The sequence below is a fragment of the Callithrix jacchus genome, chromosome 16 (assembly GCF_049354715.1).
Source record: "Callithrix jacchus isolate 240 chromosome 16, calJac240_pri, whole genome shotgun sequence".
NCBI lineage: Eukaryota > Metazoa > Chordata > Mammalia > Primates > Cebidae > Callithrix > Callithrix jacchus.
In genome coordinates this window covers 23,705,360-23,716,463 of record NC_133517.1, presented here as the reverse complement: position 1 = coordinate 23,716,463, position 11,104 = coordinate 23,705,360, and the positions used below count along the sequence as shown (strand labels likewise).

The following is an 11,104-nucleotide window of genomic DNA, read 5'->3' as shown; positions in this document are numbered from 1 at the left end:
AGGAACTTTAATTGGGTAGAACAAATAAATATTCTTAACCTTCATGCTTTTTTCCAAATATTTATTGAACTTCTCTGAGGGCCAGACACTGTGCTAAGTTATCAGAACATAGAAATATAGAATCAATTATATATGGCATGCTACTGTATGTTAATTTTAAAAATAAAAGTAAGACAGTAACAGAGGAAATACCTTGGAATGTTGGTATTTGCCACCCACCAAGTTGTATGTGCATGTGTGTGTGTATATGTGTGTAATGGGCTTTGTCCTCAAGCAGCTTAGAGACTAGTGGGAATGAAGAATAATCAATACATTAGTGTGACAAATGCTGAGATAGGTGTACATTCATAGTGTGTTAACAGGTATAGATGATAAGTATCTCAGTCACCCTTATAGTAGGGGCACAGAGAAATTTCCTGGGGATGACTGGGGCTGACACTTGAAGGATGAAGGGGAGAAAGCATCTCAGGAAAAGCATTTTCAGACAGCTACAAATCGGTCCATGGGGTTAAAACCAGTACTGCAGGAAGCACAGTCAATTCTTATAGTTTTGTCTTATAAACTTGCTGTCAGCACTAGGTTATCAAATGCTGAACTGTTGTTCCTAGAGGAAATGCTGCATTAGGTTCCTATAAGCCTCTGGTTACATCTTCATTAATTGAAATGCCATGAGTGTTTTATAGGCTACTTTGCCAGCATCCTTGAAAGAAAGCCAGTCTCATCAGTGTTGCAATCATGTTCCACATAACACTTAGCAGTATTTTAAAAAGTCTTCTGCAGCCTCCTGATTACTTTGACCACAGTTATCTCTGGTGTTTATAAAAAGGAAATGATATTCTATTCAACACAGTGCTGGAAGTACTAGACAGAGCAACTAAGCAAGAAAAAGAAAGAATCCAAATAGGAAGAAGTAAAATTATCTGTGTGCCCACTACCTTATATATGTATTGAAAATGCTAATGGTCTCACAAAATACTATTAGAAATAAAAAGTAAATTCAGCCATGTAACAAGACACAAAATTAACCTGGAAAAATCATTTGCATTTTTGTATACTAACAATAAATAATCCAAATGGGAAATTAAGAAACAATTCTACTTAAAATAGCATCAGCTGGGTGCAGTGGCTCATGCCTGTAATCCCAGCACTTTCAAAGGCAGGTGGATTACGAGGTCAGGAGTTCAAGACCAGCCTAACCAATATGGTGAAACCCCATGTCTACTAAAAATACAAAAATTAGCTAGGCATGGTGATGTGCACCTGTAGTTTCAGCTACTCAGGAGGCTGAGGCAGAAGAATTGCTTGACCCTGGGAGGTGGAGGTTGCAGTGAGATGAGATTGCACTACTGCACTCTAGCCTGGGTGACAGAGTGAGACTCCATCTCAAAAAAGAAAAAAAAAATCATAAAAATAAAATACTTAAAAATAAAGTTAATTAAGGAGGTAAAAGACTTCTACACTAAAAACTATAAAAGGTTGTTAGATAAACTTAGAAAGACATAAATAAATGGAAACATAACCAGTGTTCATGGATTGGGAGGCTTTATATTTTTAAGATGTCAATACTACCCAAAGTGATATACAGAATTAATGCAATCCCTGTCAAATCCCAAATAGAAAAATAGAATTAGAAAACTCCATTCTAAATTTATATGGAATCTCAAAGGACCCTAAATAGTCAAAACATTCTTGAAGAAGAACAAAGTTGGAGGTCTTACACTTCCCAATTTCAAAACTTATTACAAATCTATAGTAATCAAAATAGTGTTAAACTGGCATAAAGATAGACATATAGACCAACAGAATAGAATAGAGAATCCAGAAATAAGTCTCACATATATGGTCAAATGAACTTTAACAGGGGTGCCAAGACTATTCAATGGGAAAACATTCTGCAACATGGATGATTCTTGAAGACCTGCTCATTAAGCCAGTCACAAAAAAACAAATATTGCATATTTCTACTTATAGGAGGTACATAGAACAGTCAAATTCATAGAGATGGAAAGTGGAATAGTGGTTACAGGGGCTAGGGGGAAAGGAGATGGTTCTGGCTTAATGAGTACAAAGTTTCCATTTGGGATGATGATAAAGTACTGGAGATGGATGGATAGTGATGATGGCTGTGCAGTATATACTTAACTCCACTAAATCACTTAAAGTGGCTAAAATGGTAAATGTTATATTATACATATTTTGCCACAATAAACAAACAAATAAAAGACGATTGTCCATGTACATGATAGCATCTCTTAAATAATGTTATTGATCAGAATTTATGTGTACACAGGTCCTATCGTTAATACCATGTGTTATGGTTAGTTCTAGGTGTCAGCTTGGCTGGATACCTAAAAAGCTAGGAAAGTATTATTTCTTTGTGTAATTGTGACAGTGCTTCCACAGGAGATTGGCACGTGAATTGGTGGACTCAGTGGGGATGATCTTCCTTAATGTGGGTGGGCATCATCTAATCAGCTGTGAGCCTGGATAAAACAAAAAGGTGGATAAAGAATGCATTTTAGCTCTCTCTCTTCTGAAACTTGATGCCCTTCTTCTCCTAGGCTTGGACATCAGAACTCTAGGTTCCTGGGCATTTGGAAACTAGATGCTCACTGGCAGTCTCCTGAGCTCTCTGGCCTTCAGCCTCAAACTGAGAGTTACACCATTGGTTTCTCAGGTTCTGAGGCCTTGAATCTTGTACTGAGCAATACTGAGGGTTTTCCAGGTTTTTCATCTTGCAGGCAGCCTGTCATGGGACTTCTCAGCCTCCATAATCATGTGAGCCAATTACCCTAATGAATCTCCTCTCATCTATCTATGTCTATGTCTGTCTGTCTGTCTGTCTGTCTGTCTGTCTGTCTGTCTGTCTGTCTATCTATCTATCTCTCTCTCTCTATCTATCTATCCTATTGGTCTACCTCTCTGGAGAACCCTTAGTAATACACTATGTAACGCTTTTTGCTACAGGAAAAGAGTATAATGAAATCCAAAGTTATATTTTATTTATATATTTATTTATTTTAGAATGAAACAACCCTTTACTTTTACACACTTTGACAAGTAAGTTTTCAGTAAACTATCTTGCCAGTGGAGAATAGAGAACATAAAATTTAGCCCCCAGACATCAGTAATGGCTCTGCTCAGGGCCTAGGATCCACTTGTCCAAGTGGTGAGGTGGAGGGGTGCACTTCCCTTCCTTTAATAGCTTATCTTGCACTTCTTGATGGTCCTCACAGGTCCCATCATTTTCTGGTGAAGCATGCATTCTATGAAAGCATCAGAATCTGTCTTGCATTCTTTCTCTGCTCAGATACTACCTCTTCCGTGTGCACATTCAATTCATTTTTTTTCCCCAAAAGAATGACACTGAGCAGGAATCTTTCACGGCTGTTCAGCACTTTGGATTTTCACCCATCAATCTATGTTAAGGGCCAGCCCTTTTTGCATGCCAAAGAAAGGCAGGTGTTTCACCATAATGTGCTTAATTCTTCTCTGGTTGCTGCTACTTGGGAGGCTGAGGCAAGAGGATCCCTTGAATTCGGGAGGCGGAGTTTGCAGTGAGCTGAGATTGCGCCACTGCACTTCAGCCTGGTGACAGAACAAAGCTCCATCTCTCTCTCTCTCTCTCCACACACACACACACACACACACACACACACACACACACACACACACACGTATATACATGTTAATATGTGCATTTAGAAGGTAAATATCTCTCTTATCTTCAAATATTTAGAAGGTAAATATTTTTCTCTCTTCTCATCATTGAAGTCTTTATCTACCCTATTTGCAGATGTCTAAACAGTCCTCACATCATTGGAAAAGTAAAAATCAGTATCAATTTTTCTCCTCCTGCTGGATCCAGAATTAAAATTCATTTTCTTTTCTTCTGCAATATGATAGAAAACTCTCACTAGGACACAAACTACAATGGAAGCTCATTGAAAAGATAATCCACTCTTACGACATCAGAATAAGAAACCAACTCAAAATTCAACTCAAAATCAGAATAACCTGTTGTGCCAAAATCTCATTCCAAACCCAAACTATACCTAAAGGGATGTTCAAAAGCTTAGATGATGTTCTATGGTCTTATTTTTATGTTCCTTGGTTCTTGCTATTTTTACCCTGTGAGAGATATTTTTCTGTACTCCCACACAGTTCAATTTTCAGTGACATTTCTAATCAAACCAAGTTCAATACACGAAAGCTTATATTAAGGTGTTCATTCTAGGGACCTCACACTACAAACTAAAATGGAGAACTAAAGAAATAACAGAAAGTTAGTTCTAACTAATGCAATCCAACTGGGCTTTAAAACACTTGGATGTCCTTGAATATTTTCACTGAGCATGAGTTAGATGCTGAAATAATTAATAGAAAAGGGCAGCAATACAGAGTTAATAATTTCTATTTTATATAAAAAAAACAAGTCAGAGGAGCTGCCACACACATTTCTTAATATCTTAACAGCATAATAATAGATGCAATCATCTCTGTAAAATGTTATCCTGAGGTAACCCAAATAAGTGATTTCCCAGACACTTTTTCCTTCAGTTCTTTCTGGAGCTCATCAAATGTGCAAAAAATATTAAGAGTGTGCATCATAGGCTGAGTGCAGTGACATATCTGTAATCCCACCACTTTGGGAGGCCAAGGTGGGTGGATTGCTTGAGGCCAGGAGTTTGAGGCCAGCCTGGCCAACATGGCAAAATCCATCTCTACTAAAAATACAAAAATTATCCAGGTGTGCTGGTGTGTACCTATAATCTCAGCTGCTCAGTAGGTTGAGGCACAAGAACTATTTGAACCAGGAGGCTGAGTTTGCAATGAGCCAAGATCATGCCACTGCACCCAGTCTGGGTGACAGAGTGAGACTTTGTCTAAAACAAAGACCAGGCATCAGAAATGATTACTCATTTAAGACAATTTAGGGAAAACATACAGGTTCTTCTTTATACTGTACAAGAGTAATTGATCATAAGCTAAATATTTAAAGTCAAAATAAAATTATAAGGGCACTATAAGACAACAAATACTTATACATTGAAAAATGCCTGAGTATTGAAAGCAGAAATTAAAAACTGCAACAACAACAAAATCATAGATTTGTACTAGTAAGCACTAAAGTTGAAAATAAATAAATAAAAACAAAAATATAAACAGTATCCTTGGTGGGCTAAGTCCAGTAAAGGAAAAGGATGCTGAGAATGTGTCTTGTAACCAAAATTTCTAGGGTACATTTCTGCAGTAGTCACATTAGAATGTTTTAAATGCTCCTGCTCAGAAATTTTACCTTATGCTCAGAAAACATTCATTTAAGAAAAATTTAACATGCAAATTACATGCTAGACACCTGTGATAGACACAGAGCTGAGTCACCAAGATGCCCCTGCCAGAGAGAACTTGTTGCCTCCAGCTGTCAGCCCCTACAGGAGTGATTTCCGTTGTAGAGCCACCCTGCCCAGGTCAGGCTTCCTCAATGGCTGATGCAGGTGGGTGGGAAAGGTCTGATCACTCGGGATGATGCAGTGCGTTATTTTATGTCAAGAGCTAAGGCACTGGGGCCAGCACTGCAGCTCCACTCCTGACCCAGCTTGATGTGTCTTCTGCCTCTTCCCTTCCACAGGTGTTGATCCAAAGGACATGATCTACCGAGCAACTGGCACAAAAACTCTCTTCAGCATCTGCTCCCTGATAACCCTGCCAGTGACAGTTCCATTCTACATGTTGGGGATGCTATGGTGAACAAGATAAAGACCTCTCTTCTTAAGCACTTACACCCGGTATTGGGGAAACATAAAATAAAAATTAAACAAATGAACAAGAAAAATGAACAGAATAATTGCAGAGAGTAATTGTGTAGTGAAGAAAATAAAATAGCATAATTTGGGAGAGTAACTGGGGTTGTGTGGGGGATATTTTTTAATTGAGAGGCCAGATGAGGCAACATTTGAATGGAAAGCTGATGGGAAAGAAAGAGTCAGCCTGGAAGAGATACAGCAGCAAATGTTAGAGGAAGTTGTAAGGACAAAGACGCTACCATTCAAAAAACTAAAAATTTAAAGCTATGGGGAAAAAATGTCAAAGAATGTCTGCATGGCCTTGAAATTGGAAAAGATGTTTTAAACAAGTAATAAAAATTTTAAACCACACAAAAAAGTTAACTGCATTAAATTTTAAAACATTTTATGAGACCTGAATATCTGAGACAGGTCTCAGTTAATTTAGAAAGTTTATTCTGCCATTTTAGGGAGAAATAAGACACCAATCAATGTATGTAATATGTACATTGGTTCCTGGTAAGTCAGGACCACTCAAGCACCTTCCAGGTAACAGGTAGGTGAGAGACAAACAGTTGCATTCTTTTGAGTTTTTGATTAGAATTTCCAAAAGCAGCAATCTGATACTCATTTATCTCAGTGAGCAAAGGGATGACTTTGAGTAAAATGGGAGGCAGATTTGCCCTAAGCAGTTCCCAGCTTGACCTTTCCCTTTAGCTTAATGATTTTGGGACCCCTAGATTTATTTTCCTTTCACATTTTCCCAATTTTCTTTTTAAAATTCTTTTGGAGAAAGTATTTTAGAAGAAAATGAGTCTCTGGTCTCAGGTTTCATCTGATCCATTATGACTAGGATGATTTATTCCTAGGTGGGGAGGTCCCAAGTTATTAGGAAAGCTCATTTTTAGCCAGTTGAGAAGTCTCATGTCCAATGAAGAGAAAATAGGGGGAGAAAGGGAAAAAAAACCAACAAACAGAAGAATAATCCTGGACAGTCAATATAGGCCACATTCCTCTGAAGTCCATACATCAGTAGGCAGCTATGAAAGTGGCTCACCTATGTTGCTGTCATTTTCTTCTGAAGTTTAGTTGTCTAGATTCAGTTAGCAGGGCTTTAAGATAGCATGGCTTAATTTTCAGTTATTGCAAATTAGGGAAAATGGGGAGGGCAGGAATAAAAAGAAAGAATAAAAAAAGTGAAAACATTACTTTGAAGCCTTGTAGCCAGGAAAAATTAGAATTCAATCCAAACCAAAAAATAAAAATAAAAATTGAAAAACATTAGATAAGACTAGAATCTAACAATAGATGTACCCTAGTTTTTGAAACATAATTTTTTACTCTCCAGTTTCCCATTTTTACTAAAGACATGTCATAATGGATCAATTTGCTTTATCATACTTGACCAGATTATTTGTATGAAGTGTTGTGGTGGGAGACTGAGGGAGGTGGAGTACTTGAGCTCAGAAGTTCAAGATCAACCTAGGCAACATGGCAAAACCCAGTCTCTATGAAAAGAAAAGTCAGATGTGGTGTGTGCCTGTATTCCCAGGTATTTGGGAGGCTGAGGCAAGAGGATCACTTGAGCCCAGGAGGTCGAGACTGCAGTGATTGCACCATTACATTCCAGCCTGGGTGACAGCAATCCTCTCTCAAAACAAGAACAACAACAACAACAAAAACTCCCTGAAATAACATTTTATTCACAAAGTTCTGCACGATATCAGTTCAAAAGAATAAATATGCCACTAGGATAATATTAAGGTATATTACAACAATATAAAAATTTTGAGTATAAAATATTATCTTCTATTGTTTAATTTTATTCATTTAAATGTTACTCTGTTTCTTCTCTGTTTGAATACCATTAGAAATAAAATTTACCTTCTACAGTCTCTGCTGAGCAGATCTTTTAGAGCCACTTTTTCACATCCTCCATTCAAATACGATTCAATCGATTTCTTGAAATTGAAAATGGCTTCCAAATACCACTATCATTTTCCTAGTCTAATTTTTATAGGGACTTCACAAAAAGCTAATTAAGTCATACTTATAATCTTTTTATTTGTTTCATTCATTAATTGAGGTATACAATTTATATTTGACCAAGTAACTGACAGACATGAAGAGATAATTTCTTTAATATATTACACCAAAAATATTTTTGTGAATTTTACTTTTTTATAATAATGGAAAATTATTTTTGTGAAGTTCAGAAGTTTTGTAACAGTCATATTTGAAAATACATAAATGAATTGTCTGTGGGTGGAATGTTTTAATGGCCAAGTTTTATGCCCACTACTAAATCCTAACTGAATACAGAACATATTATCATGTTGAGTTGCCTAACATCAATTCTTCTATTCTTCTAGTGAAGCAGAATTGATGAATCTATCAAGACAAGATGTTTCACCCTTCTCAGCCTGTTATATTCTGAATATTTGTGTCTCTGCTTCCACATTTATATGTTGAAACTTAATCACCAATGTGATAGTATTAAGAGGTGGGGCCTTTAGAAGGTGATCAAGTCATGAGGGTAGAGGTCTCATATGTAGAATTGGTGACTTCACAAAAGAGCTGTGCCATTTCTGCCATGCAAGAGTGCAGCAAGGGGCACCATCTATGAAGCAGAGAGTACCCCTCACCAGACACCAAATATGCTGGTGCCTTGATCTTGGACTTCCCAGCCCCTAGAACTGTGAGCAAGACGTTTCTATTATTTACGAACTACTCAGTCTAAGGTGTTTTGTTATAGCTGCAAAAACAGACTAAGATACTGCCCAAGGCTTTCCATTTCCTAGGACTTCACATTTTTAGTAGAGAGACAAAAGGATTTGAAAAACTGGAGCTATCTTATTAAAATAATAGCCGAGTCCCCACTACCAGATGCCCAGAGCACTCCTGCTTCCTGCCCTTTCCAGCCTGGCTCTTCAGCCGGTAAGTCATGCCAGATCCTTCTAAAGGTTAACTTTTCTTTTTCAAAGTCAGTTTTTCCTGCTTTCCACCAAGATCCCTAACTGGCACATAGGTTTCAACATAAGTAAGCTATCTAGGGTTACATAAAATGTCACCACTCCATAAATAACCACAGTGGTCTTTGAGTATGGGGATGATTGTTTCTCATCTATACATACTTAGTCCCCACAACAAACTCCTGGAACATCTATAATTTATTTTTCCCAGGTTTCCATGCCAACCTTCTGGCTTCTCTCAATGAAAGGTGATAGCTATCTCCCACCTCGACCTAGCTTTATGCTTCAACTTCCCTGAATTCAGCAATTTTTAACCTGAGAAGTTTAAGAACCCAGACTGTTTCTCAGCAAATATTTGTTAATCGAAAATATTCTATGGGGGCCACATTAAACTTATGGCCTTGTTTTAATAAAATGCATACCAATGAATTGAAAGAAAGCAGCTGTCTCAGAAGAAAAACGTGTCAAAGTTCTCTTCACCTAGGATGGAAATCTGTATAGAATAATAAATATTGACCTAGACAAAGAAAATTGAGTCTTGCTTAAATCTAAGTTAGCTTAAAAAAAAGTAAGAGGATTATTCTAAAATCATCCTGGGTATTGTCAGCTACCACAACAGCTTGAACAAGATTTAGGAATAAATTCTTTCTTTAAGAGAATATATTATTTATCTGCAAAGTAAAAGTAAATATTCACATTCAACATAAAGAAAAAACTAAACTTCTCAACACCCCAAATAAGTCCCATCTTGGAGAACTGAAAACAATTTTACAACATTTACTGGAGGGTATAGGTGGGATTTTGTTTGTGACTATTATATTCATCATAGAGAAATATGAAAAATATGGTAAAATACTAAGGAAGTTATCATCCATGATTTGTAAATGGAAGACTCTCTTTCTACTGCAGGCAACAGTAAAACCCAATTCAAATTCCTTTAGCATAAAGGGAATCTCTTGGCTCCTAGAACTGAAAAGAGCAGGGTTTGAACTAACTTTGGGTGCCTCTTGATCTGAGATCAAATAGTGTCACCAGCTCCAGATTTTTATCTTGCCTCCTTCGACTTTACTGTCCATGAGGCTGGTTCCATTCCCAGTCAGACTGCCTCTTCAGAGTGGCTGAGCTCAAGACACATTAACCTCAAATAGGGCACATTGGCATTTGAGCAAACAGCAGAAGCAGAAAGGTTTCTCTCATCTTCCCCTTGTTCTCTGAAGCAGGTCATAAGACCCCTATTCTAGGGGTGCCCTCCCTATACCTGGAGGAAAGACACATCCTCATCTCTGAAGACAGAAGAACACGGAGAAGAATCTGAGTAAGCAGGCCTTGTAAGTTCCCCCAAGTTTATTACCATTAGATCACATTTCTTTGGTCCACTCGTACTTCTCCACCACTGTGGACCTCTTCATTCAAACTAAGCATAAAAATATACAGATTTTCCTAACTCTTTGAGTCTTAGTTTCTAAAGCCTCTCATAAAGCTTATATTAAATAAATTTGTATGCTTTTTTCTTGTTAATCTTTTCTTATAGGTGCCTCATCCATGAACCTAGTAATGGGTGAAGAAAGAAATCTTTTCTCCCCGACAGAGACTGCAGTGTGACTGTACTGTGACAAAGCCAGTACTGCCTACCTCCAGCTCCACATCCATGGGAAAGGCTCTGCATCATTGATGGCCGAAACCAAAGCTTCAGTAGTGAGATACGTTGGTTCAGGGCCTGGCCCTAAATCCTCCCCTGGCTCAGTGTGCCAATAGACTAGGGGAACAAGGGTGAAACCCACCTCCCAGGCCACAAGGACTACAGGTAGTAGAGACCTTGATACGACTGATGAGACTGGGAGTTAAAGCTTGAAGGAAAATTACAGGGGATGGGAGCCAAACCACAAATGTCTGCTACTATACCACCATCATTGAAGGATAACAACCATTGACATGCCGTTGTATGTATGTGTATAAGAAATTAGAGCATTCATGTGCCCCAAAAAATGTACAACTATGGTATATCCATTTAAAAATATTAGGAAGAAATTGAAGCATTTAAAAATGGATGTATAGTCTTCTCTTTTTATTCTAGAATGTGCAACAGGCATCATGTGAGGAGAAAGTACCTTTAATTTGGCAATTAGTACATAGTCCAAATACCATAGATTCAGTAGAGCCTAGTTAAAATTTAAAGTCAAGGTTAGGAATATATGAAAGACTTAGGAAAAGAAAGTTTAAAAAAACAGAATTCAAGTTCATGAATTTTGGATCTGAGAGTCAGAGCTACTAATCTATCAAATGATTTGTGTGTAGCATCGGAGCAAATTGTTCATGAGTAATTTTAACAAGTTTTTCTTAAGTCAT

At 37.5% G+C, this 11,104-nt stretch overlaps 1 long non-coding RNA gene across 1 annotated transcript; it reads left to right on the top strand.

The window, feature by feature from the left end:
- The first annotated feature begins 8,370 nt into the window (after nt 1–8,370).
- LOC118148605 (uncharacterized) lies at nt 8,371–10,890 on the top strand. Its single transcript, XR_004735511.3, has 3 exons — nt 8,371–8,484; nt 9,979–10,086; nt 10,290–10,890. It is a non-coding gene; the product is annotated as an uncharacterized LOC118148605 (long non-coding RNA).
- Nucleotides 10,891–11,104: the final 214 nt, after the last annotated feature.